This window comes from Podarcis tiliguerta, assembly GCF_965153285.1.
Source record: "Podarcis tiliguerta genome assembly, chromosome: 16".
NCBI lineage: Eukaryota > Metazoa > Chordata > Lepidosauria > Squamata > Lacertidae > Podarcis > Podarcis tiliguerta.
The window spans coordinates 17,865,199-17,877,193 of NC_139549.1; positions in this window are offsets into that span (position 1 = coordinate 17,865,199).

Sequence of the window (11,995 nt, forward strand, 5' to 3'; positions counted from 1 at the left end):
TATTTGTATCTTATTTTATTTTTGTACACTAGTTTGATGACCTCAGGCTGTGCAGCAGTTTAGAAATTTATAAAACAAACAAATCCCTGCCATTTGGCTTTGCCATTTGGTATCAGAGCAACAAAGCCACCACTAGATGTATACAGCTATTATTTCATAAATGACTGGCTTGCACCTCAGCGAAAGCCTCCTTAAGTCAAAGCAGCTTCAGCAGGCCTCTAAGCATCCTGACTCTACGGCCCTCTCTCATCCCTGGCCAGTGGCCATAATGGCCGGGGCAAGGGACCCTCCTTTCTCCCTTTCCTGTTAAACACAGGACTCTCCTCCCTCAACATTTCAGAAGAGAGTCTGCCGTGGCTTGACTGAGAGGGGCTGTGAGGAGAAGGCCATTTTGGCAGAAAAGTAGTGGAGAAAGGGAAGTAAGAAATAAAAAGCTCAGAGAAAGAATGGAAGACAGATACCAAAGACAGCAAATTGGGGGGAGGATGCAGTTGAAAACACAAAAATGTATCTGTACTGTTGTGGGGTGGGTGGGTCCACCACAGGCCCAGATGGTGTCACTCAGAACTTGGTGACGACACCCCAAAGCCTGAGTTCTGGGAGTTCTGGTTTGAGGGGCAGGCTCCTTGGCGCTCTGTAGGCCCGGCCAAAGACAGTACTCTGCCTGAAGTGAAGAACAAGATGGTGCCCTGCCCATTCCATGTAGACTGGCCATCAAATCCCTGCTTCAACAACGGGGGTCTCTGCACCTGAGGCAGCAAGTCAGGCTGTGTACACAGGTGCAACAGAGAGGGATTTAGGAGGAACATCAGCCGTCTGAGGCAGTTGCCTCGCTTTGCCTAATGTTAGAGCCAGCCCTGTTGCCCAACCTTTGCCTGTCTGTAGCTGATATTTCTAATGTCCTTGGCCTTCCACCTTGCAGGCAGAAGATCCCAGGATCAATCTCCAGGTAGTACTAGGAGAGACTCCCACCTGAAACCTTGGAGAGCCATCGCTGCCAGTCAGTGTGAACAATACTGACAGCTTCCAGTGTTCCTGTGCCAAACTTCCCACTTAGATTTGACCTCGGCCTTGACATGCTTTCAGTTGGAAGCACCTTGCTGGGCAAGGTTTGTGTTACTCTCTTGGTGATGGCACCATACAGATCAGAATAACGGCGAATGAGCAAGGGCTGAGATAATTGGTGTGGAGGAGAGATGACAGCATGGATCCCGCTGTCCTTTGGAGAGTCCGGAAAAGGGGGAAGTCAACTGCCTGCTCTCCAAGTAGTGGCCCCCACTGGGCTTAGCCTAGTTGGGAAGCAGGCCTCCCCCTCCGCTGTGTCACGGCCCGCCATGAATGCCCAACCTTTTCATCCACTTCCCCTTTTTCTCCTCATCCTTTTTCCCACCCACTTGTCTCTTTCACTCCCACCCCCTCGGTGTCCTCCACATTCTTCCTCTTTTCTCTTCTGTCTTCTATAAACAATATATTTCAGTGTCTGGAGGAAGGGACATTGCATTATGCAGATTGGGGGGGGGGGGACGTTGCATGAGAGATTTCCCACTCTCCCAGTCCCCTCTGGCTCTTCCCTCCCTCCCTCCCTTGCCGCCACCGCCCCCCAACACCATCCCCCCCACCCCCGTTCTCACCAAAGTACTTTGGTTTCCATGGTACACCCAAGGCTGTCTGGATCCCATTTTGCATACGGATGAGGGAGGGAGGGGAGACATAATGAGCTAAAAAGAAATCCATCACCCAACCGCCGAAGAACCCTGTCGTTTTGTCTTGTCTGACGCGGAGTCTGATGGAATCTCATAAAACAAAACCCACACAGCTTCTGTCTCTGAGAGGCCTTTTTTTTAAAAAAAAGGAAAGTAATATGCCAATGGGTTGCTGTCTGTGTGGCTGGGCTAGGGAGCGGCATTCGCCTGAAGTCCACAAGGACCTCCACCTTCCACCACATCACCGCAAGGTGGTAATTTGGACAGAAGGTGGCGCTAAAGACAGTGTATTAGGGCTGTGAGGGATGCTTAGGAATTGCACAACAAAAACCTGTCCTTTAGATCATGTTGGAAAGCAGGAGAAATTTGAGGCAGTGGTGAGGAAACGAACACGACTGAATGAACAGGACTGGATGGAAATCTTCAGGTTTTGCATGGGAAAAAATGCCCTTTCGAAATTTCCATTTCTGATTTCCACCTCTTAGGGCATGGAATCCAGGCTTTTGTTTTGTGTACACATGAGACTGTTAAAATGTTGATGGCAACACAGGCTTGGCTTTTTTTTCCAGCAGGGTTTTCTAACATCAAATGTGGAATGTTGAAATCCGGTGATTTATCATTAATTGGGGTAGGGAGAAGGAATAGTCTGTTGGCTTTTGGAATGACGTAGAACACTGCATTAGTGCCCGATTGAAAGACGAAACAGAGTACTTTGGAATAATCATAAGAATAAGGGGAATAGGAACAACTACATCATAATATAGTGTCATAATATAGTTCATTTCTAAGAAATAAACATAGGGAGAAAAAGCAGATTCCTGCCCCCAAAGAGCTTACAATATAAATGGTACCTGTATGAGGTGCATCAATGACCATTAAAGGTTGGAGTGTGTGGGAGGGGGGACTGCTCATCACCTGAGCTCCTTGAAAGAGGTGTGTGCGTGTCGTGTGCGTGTGTGCAATAATCCAGAAGAAGTCCGTTCAGAATGCTGCAGCACGTTTGCTGACAGGCATATAACACCTCTGTAGAGAGATCTGCACTGGCTGCCCATTTTCTAGAGGGCCAAGTTCAAGGTGGTGCTATTAGCATATAAAGCCCTGAAAGCCTTGGGACCAATTTACTTGCCCACCTGACCACTTCAATCTGTTGAACCAGCACGGTTGCAGCTGTGCTTCCTTCTACACTTCTAGTACTTCCTTCCTACTTCTAGTACTTCCTTCTACACTTATAATGTGGCAGCAGCTACACTCTGGAACTTCCAGCCTAGTGACATCAGGCAGGTGTCTTTGCTGTACTTTTTTCAGTGCCTGCTAAAAACATATGTAGAATGTTGACATGTGTTTTATTCATCTTTTGATTTTTTTAAAAAAACCTGTTTTCAACAGTTTTTTAATCAATAATTTTAATGTGTTATGTTTCTTTTGTTTTTTTGCCAATCACTCAGAGGTGGGTTCTTGTTTGTTTTACCATAAGGCAGTATATGACTTTTATTGAATGAATAAATGAAACATACTGGTGTGTTGGATTGCTGAAGTTACTTTGCTAGATTTGAAAATGGACTCTCAGTCTGTGTGACGGTTCATACACCTTTGGGGGAAGGATTGCGGTTGAGTGGTAGATGATATGCTTTTTAGGCAGAAGGTTTCAGGTAGAGCTGGGAAAATACCCTACCAGGAACCCCGGAGAGCTGCTGCCAGCCAGTGTTGACAGTACTGAGCTACATAGATGGACCAAGGGTCTGACTGGCTATAAGGCAGCTTCCTATATAACAAGATCAAAACAGATTACTTTTTTTTTTTAATTATAATCCCAATTTGAAGTTGACTTGTTAGCCTGAGCACTATTTTCTGAATCCCAGCTGTAAAAAAGAAAAGAAAAAAGAAAAAAAGAGGCAAATTCCATGCTGGGATCATGGTTTTGTATGTTTTGTGGTATTTCATGCATTGTGACTTGCTGCTATTTGTATTGATTATAGTTTAATGATTTTTATTGTAACTGTTAAGTGTAAACTATTTAATTATTATTTGCTGATATTTAATTGTACTGCTTACTATTATATTCTAGTAGATCATTGAATATTGCTTTATTTGATCTAAGCTGTTTGTTTTAAAGTTTTGTTTTTATTATGACTTTTTTGTATTGGATCAGATTGTTATTAGGTGTGTTCTTCATTGTCTGTTTGTTGTTCCTTCAACTTGTAAACCGCATTGTGAGTAGAAATGTAGAAAGGTGGTATACAAATTAAAAGTGAAATGAAATGATGTGAAATTAGGAAAGGAATTGAAAATAAAACTGCCGACCTCATAACGCCATTATACAGATCTAGGGTGCCACTGCATTTGAAATACTCCCCTCAGGAAGGATACAGTCAAGTTGGAAGAGGTTCTGAAAAGGATAATCGAAATGATCAAGGAGGTGGAGCAGCTCCCAGGTGAGAAAAGGTTGCCGCATTTGAGAGTTTTTAGTTTAGAGAAAAGGTGAGCAAGAGGTGACATGATAAAAGTTTATGGCATGGAGAAAGGGAATAGAAAAAAAATGTTTTCTTCTCTCTCATAACACTAGGACTCAGGGACAGCCGTTAAGTTGAATGTTGGACGACTCAGGGCAGATAAATGGAAGTCCTCCTTCATGCAGCACACAGTTAAAATGATGGAGTTTGCTCCCACAGTGGTGGCCACCAACGTGGATGGCTTTTAAAGAGGATTAGACAAATTCGTGGAGAATAAGGCTGTCAACGGCTACTATGCTCTGCCTCAACTGTCAGAGGCAGCAATGCTCCTGAATACCAGTTGCTGGAAACCACAGGAGGCGAGAGGGTTCTTGCGCTCGGGTTTTCTTTGCTGGTTTCCCACATGCATCTGGTTGACCACTGAGAGAACAGGATGCTGGACTAGATGGGCCATGGGCCTGATCCTGCAAGGCTCTTCTTAGGTTCTTAGGCACAGTCCCCACCCCACTCACCAACTGAAACTTCCTTCTTGGTTGTTTGCAGCAAAACACACCCCACCCAGGAATTTGTTTTCAAAAATCTCCTTGTTAAAGGAGCAGGTTTCAACTCCCAGGAATTCTTGACATGGGTGGTGGCGGCTGATGGAACCTCCTTTGTCCCCAAAATGGAAAACCTTGCAGGATTTGCGACCTTCACTTTTGTATAAAAATATGTGGAACTTAGCTGGAAGAAAACAACTCGTAAGTTACATATTGCCAAAGGCTTGGAGGACTCTGAAAAATTCTGTGCTTCTTGGTGCAGTTTTATCTTAAAGACAACAAATACAGACACACAGACAATGTGAAATTTGACTTTCCTAATGCAGGGGGACTTTGGTCATTCAAATTTCAGCGGCACCCTGTGCGAGCCCAAAATTCGGCACCCCCCGCCTCTTGCTTTCTGTTCACTATGTCATAGCTGCGATATCCTGCAGCAACCTCTGGGCTCGGCACCCAGTGTGGCAGAACCAGTCATGCTGCCCTAAATCGGCCTCTGCCTACTTTACCAGCCTAATGTTAAGTTTCTCTTGGACATACTGCTCTTCATTTTTGTACTTCTTTTATTTTTGTTGTGTTGATTTGTTTGGTTTAGTTGAATAAAATTAGTGTGTGTATAAAATAATAATAATAATAATAATAATAATAATAATAATAATAATAATAATGGAGCAGGATGCAGGTTAGAGCAAATCCACTAAACCGGTGGTTCCCAATTAAGGGTCCAGGGACCCCTGGGGTTCCGCAAAACACACCCAGGGGGTCTGTGGTCCCATCCCTTGCCTCCACCCCTCCAACTAATTTTTTAATCATTTTTGCGTGGTTAATATCACAATTTTTTTAGTATACCTAAAATCCTCTGCTTATTAGGGGCTACCCCACATTTTGTTCAAAAAATTGCTTTGCGAGGTAACTACCATAGAGTTGTCAAAATTTTCAAAAGTAGGAGGTCACTGGGTTGGCTTTTGAAAAATAGGGGGTCCTCAGTAATTAGCTAATTGGAAACCACTGCACTAAACGGTAACAGAAGTGGAAGACCTCCTCTCATCCCTAATCCAGTGCTTCCTCCATACCATTAGGGATATTACAGATCAGCTGTGCTGCCCCTGCCCTGCTCTGATGGTCACACCAATTTGTTACCAAACACCACAGTACAAGGCGGCCACAATAGGAAGAGGTCAGGTTATGTAAACACCAGGGTTCGGTCTACTAGCCGACGGCCTGGCTGGCCGAGGGCATTCGTGAACCTGCCTCGTCTCCATGCAACACACTTAATGCTAACTAATGGCTTGCAAGGGTCCGCAGAGGCCCATGGGTCAAGGAGGGGGTCGGGGTGGAGGGAGAGGCGGAGAGAGACCAGCAAGCCAATAAAACGGACCTCTTCATGTCACAAAGGTCAGACAGGAACTAATTTGGGGTGTCGGAGCCCAGGGCTAGCCAAACAACCATTTTAAATGCAGAAGGTCCCAAGATGGCATACGGCTGGGGAGGGGGAAGTGCAGCTTTGAATTATCTCCTAGGGCTAAACGCTCCTTGAAAGCGCAGAACTAGAAGAGCAGGGAAAGGCACCGGCCTCTAACCTTCCCCTTGACTGCAAAGTTTTGTTTCTGCTTTATAAATGTGAGCATTAGCATAAGAACGTAAAAAGTGGCAAAGTGGGTCAAGCCGGGGGGGGGGCACCTAAGCCCAGCCTTCCGTTTCCACAGCGGCCAATCAGATCCCTCTGGGAAGCCCACAAGCAGCAGGGGCACAAAGTCAAGAGCCCTCTTGCGCTCCAGGGACAGATATTCAGCACTGTAGTCACAGGGGGAGAAATTCAATTCTGTTCACATTTAAAGGTGAAGCTACCTGATTTGCAATTGCTGGACACATTCAAAATTCCATGAATTTTGTATTGCGGTCCTCCAGCCGAGCAATGTGTAACAAAATGCATTTCTTAAAGTGTGCGTATAGATGCATATACTTGAGGGTGTTTTAAAATGTGGTGTTGTTGTTTAGTCATTTAGTCATGTCTGATCCTTCGTGACCCCATGGACCAGGGCACGCCAGGCACTCCTGTCTTCCCCTGCCTCCCGCAGTTTGGTCAAACTCATGCTGGTAGCTTTGAGAACACTGTCCAACCATCTCGTCCTCTGTCGTCCCCTTCTCCTTGTGCCCTCCATCTTTCCCAACATCAGGGTCTTTTCCAGGGAGTCTTCTCTTCTCATGAGGTGGCCAAAGTATTGGAGCCTCAGCTTCAGGATCTGTCCTTCCAGTGAGCACTCAGGGCTGATTTCCTTCAGAATGGAGAGGTTTGATCTTCCATGGGACTCTCAAGAGTCTCCTCCAGCATTAAAATGTGTTATATTAGAGGAAAGTACTTGCCTGTATGTTGTAGTGGTTAGAGTGAAAGACCAAGCTTAATCCTCAGCCATGAAGCTCACTGGGTGACCTTAGGCTAGTCACTGCCTCTCTGCCTAACCCACCTCACAGCATAGCTGTCAACATTTCCCTTTTTTAAAAAAAGGGAAATTCCCTTATTCCGAATAGGATTCCTCACAAGAAAAGGGAAAAGTTGACAGCTATGCCTCATGGGGTTGTTGTAGGGATGGATTTAGGGCTGCGCAAGTGGTGCCAAGCTGAGGTAAGCGAGGCACCTCAGCACATAGATTGATGTTAACAATATCATTGCGGTGTTATTTCAAGCCATGCTAAGTTTGTTTCCCATCAACCGATAACATGGGGTGGAGCAGGGAGTCCGTGAGCCTTGCTCCAGACCACATTGGCTCCATAAAATGGGTTTTAATTATCATCCCTTAATCCTTCTCAGATGGCCTTCTGTACATTGGAGTGCTTTGCAATTATGCTGCCCCCCTCCCAATTGCACCAGCCCTAGGAAAAATGTCGAGAGGTTGTGAAGAGAAGCGCGTGCATACCACTTTAAATGTTAGCCCAGCAAATTAAGGTCTTGATAAGCAGGATGATGGTGGGGAGAAATGCAGGTTGGTCAAGGGCAACAAATAGGGATTATTGGGATTTGGATTGATCTTTATTACGGCCATTGGCCCGTTACACGACAGTTTCCCATACCAACATATTATACTTAAAACTCCAAATTTAAAATCGCCAAAGCTTACAAAAGACAAACAGTAACCAAAGCAAAACAAAAACAAAAACCACCATCATACAAAACAGGAACCACCACCATACATTGCAATAAATTTGTAACCTATACATCACCCTCTACTCATAAATTAATCAGGGGTATCAATGGTGATATCGCCCAAAACATAGATCATGATTTAAAACAATGGTGATATCACCTAAAACATAGGTCATGGTTTAAAGGGGTTGTCCGAATCACACAGGAGACCGTTTCTCTTCTTTAGGGATAGGACGCTGATCAGGAATCTGGCAACCATGAGTGATTTTAGGGGGTCATCATCAATTAGTAGATATCTCAGTTTGGCTTCAATTGTGTCATCGGCAATTCCCTTAAGATATTGAGCAAGAAACTTGCTCCTGGCCGGTAGGTGAAAAGCACAGTCAAAAATTATGTGATGCAACGATTCCGGTGCCCCACTGTTACAATCACATAAGAGCGATATCTGTCCATTGGAGAATCTATTTCTCAGCACGTTCGATGGGAAGGTGTTGAATCTTGCCTTTACAAAGGCATATCTATGAGCTGAGGAAGTTAAGGAATTCAAATAGTTTGGGAGCCTTAAGAGGGGTAATAAACCAAGATTTAGAGGTGAGCAGGTACCATTGCCCAAGATCATTTTCTGCTGCAAGTCCATCTCCTCTAGCTTACAGGTTACTGTTCTTTTAGCTGGGACTATGTCCTGCTCTAATAATTTGGATGGGGAGATTCCCATTGCCGTAATTTTCAGCTGTAAATTTTTTACCCATGGGCTCTGGAAATCATCTCTCCACATACATTGTATCAAGTACAAGTTTGGGAGATTGTGCCATAGAGATAACCAGTGACAGAGTATGTGCTTCCACAGAGCATTTTCCAGGGATACAATATTAAGTTCCATGCGTAACGCTGTATTACTTACACAGTTGGGTAGTTTCAATATCCCTCTTAAGAACTGATTTTGAATGACCTCCAGGTGAGATAGGTTGGCAAGGGTCCCCCAGATTGAGATGGCATAAGCTATTGTCGGGATCGCCTTGGCCTTGAAGACTTTCAGCGCCGATGGGATATGAAGGGCCCCATCGGTGAAGAAGAATCGCAAGATCGCCAAGGAGATAGCTTTGGCTCTATTTGTAGCATAGGCTACATGGGCCTTCCATCTGAGGTTATGTTGTAACCAAACTCCCAAATATTGGAATCTATAGACTTGTTCGATGACTCTCCCATCAATTCTCCAATTATGGAGTTTCCGGCTCTTTGAGAAAATCAGGATCTTAGATTTTCCATAATTAATTGTAAGGGAGTTTGCGCTACAGTATGATCCAAAAATTTTTAGGGCCCTCCTGAGACCTACTCTAGAAAAAGAAAGAATGACTGCGTCATCCGCATATAGTAACAAGGGGCAGCGATAAAGTGCTAGGCGGGGTGCATGAATCCTTTCTTGGGCCTCTATTAGGGGAGTCCTCATGTCACTTATGAACAAATTGAACAGGAGTGGAGCCAATATACAACCCTGTCGGACACCTCTGTTAATGGGAATTGAATTCGTGAGATCACCCTCCGGGGTGAATCTCACTCTGGCCGCTGAGTTCTCATGGAGTTTGATTATTAGCCAGAGAAGCCTTCTGTCAATGCCCCAGCGGATGAGTTTTTCCCAGAGGATGCTCCTGGGGATACTATCGAATGCTGCCTTTAGGTCAATGAATGCTACACAGAGTTGGCCACCCTTTGGGGTGGAGTATTTCCAGGCAAGATGCTGTAAAGTTAGAATGTGATTAATTGTTGACTGTTTTGGGCGGAATCCAGCTTGTTCGGGCCCAATTAATTTTTTCTCTTCGGCCCATTGGTTAAGTCTGTTCAACAGGAAGCGGGCATACAGTTTCCCCACTATTGAGAGCAGACTGATGTTTCTGTAATTCCCCGGGTCATCTGGTGAGCCCTTTTTGTGGATTGGAACGATAACAGCGTCCTTCCATACTTCCGGGATCATTCCAGAGTTGTTAACGGCATCGAAGATGGTCGCCAGAACTTTGGCCCACCAGTCCGCGTGGTATTTTATTGCTTCTGCCGGGATCAGGTCTGGCCCAGGCGCTTTCCCTGTTTTGAGTTTAACGATCAGGTCATGGATGTCTTCTGGATCGGTGGGGGGCCAGAGGGGAAGCTGATGTTGAAATTCATCTCTTGTGTTAGCAATACAGTCAGTTGTGGCAAAGTAATTTTTTAAGTAAGATTCCCAAACCGGGGCAGGAATAATAGTCAAAGGGTATCTTTTAGTTCTTTTATTTACCAGGAGCCAAAATTGTCTGGAGTTCCGTGATGATGAGGCTTCTATGATTGCTCGCCATTGATTCACTTGCCATTCCTGTCTGGCTCCCTTTTGAATTTGCTTGTAGGCCGATTTTGCTTGGAAATATTCTTTTGGCAAGACCGTTGCCCCGGAGGCTTTATACTCTTTGTAGATGTTACCGAGAAGTTGTCTAGCCTGTTTACAAGCACTATTGAACCACAATGCACCTATCTTCCTTTGTGTTCGATTTATTTTATGCGTCGGGACAGAGAAAAAAGACGTTAGATCTTCCGACAGATTCGAGAATAGTCTTAAAGTTTGGTCATAATCATAATAATCCTCGGTTAAGCCTGAATATGCTTGTTTTAGTCCTTGTTGGAAATATGCTGAGTATTTTTGGGCCTGTAATTCGGACCACTTTACACTTTTGATTTGCAATACTGAGTTCATAATCAGATGTGTTGGGTGTCTGTTTCCATCTGGGGTCCAGTCTATAGTCATTGTGGCGACCAACGGTAGGTGGTCGCTCAGATGAATATTTTCAACTTTGAAATGGGAAACTCTGGGGAATATGTCATGAGATACTAATATATAATCCAGGACACTGTTTGCAGAGGAGCTTATGTGTGTAAACTCGCCCGGTACGTCAGGCAGGCAGTTCCCGTTTAGAATCACTAAGTTTAGACGTAGTACCAATTGGTAAAGAAGGGTTCCCGCTTCATTTACCCTTTTGTCTTTGGAAAGTCTTTGATTATGGAGGGAGAGGTCATTAATGAATTCTGGGGTTATCCACCATTTGGCTTTAATTAAAGACTCCCAGTTTGTTGCAATGCGAGCGTTGAAGTCCCCTGCTATAACATTGGGTATATTGGGGTATTTGGAGTGGCAAAAAGTGAGATGTTCCTCCAAGGTTCCCCATTTATTGTGTAAGTCTGCAATATTGCCTCCAGGAGGAAGATAAACATTTGTTATAACAAGTTCAAAGTTTTCCCCCGTAATCAGGGCTGTAATTGCAAAGGTGGAAGCATTTACAAGCGTGAGTTTTGCCTGTATTTTCAAGGAAATTGCTATAACTAATCCTCCTCTGGGCCGGCCTCCTTTAGTAGACGGGCATGCCGGTAATGATGTAACATCAAAACCATTAATATCTACTCTCCCCTCTTCCCATGTTTCCTGCAAGAGGATTACTTGGTGTGAGTTTATTAGTTTTACAAAGTCCGGGTCAGATTTTTTCCCCTTCCAACCTGCTATATTCCAGCTTAAAAGGGAGAACGGGGGAGGATTTGACTGAGGTTTGGGTAGTCACAATAGGGAAGGGGGGAACGCTGGCCTTGGTAGGTTGTCAGATTTAAAGAAGTCAGTAATTTTCCTTTGACTAATAGTAGATGACTTCTCTCCTTTTGGCGCAGATGTACCTCTTGAGCTATTTGTAATTATGCTCTGCTCAGCCGGTCCTATAGGGGTAGTGTCCTGATTTGGTCTAGTCTCCTCTCTGAAATCCCTTGTTTTATCAGAGAGCTTATCACCTAGGGGAGCAGAGATTAAGTCGGTACAAGTTTTAACTATTCTTAGATTTCCCTTCCGTGGGTATGTCATCTTATTTATATGGCCCAAGGGGTCTTCTGTCCAGTCCATATCGATAGCGGTTGGAGCTTCTAAATCGTCAACTAGAGATTCTCCGCCCGATAATGATGACTCCAGGTCAGGCATTGAGGAGTGTGTCGAAATTTTGTTTACATTTTGCTGTTCTTTAGTAGGTGTGACCATTCCGGCTGGTGCCGGAAGAGCTGGTTCCAGATTGACTAATAGGGGTGGCGAGACGATTGTCTGTATCGTTGCCTTGGATTTTATGGGCCTATTTTGGGGCTGTGGGCTAAATTTGAGAAGGTCCACTGAGC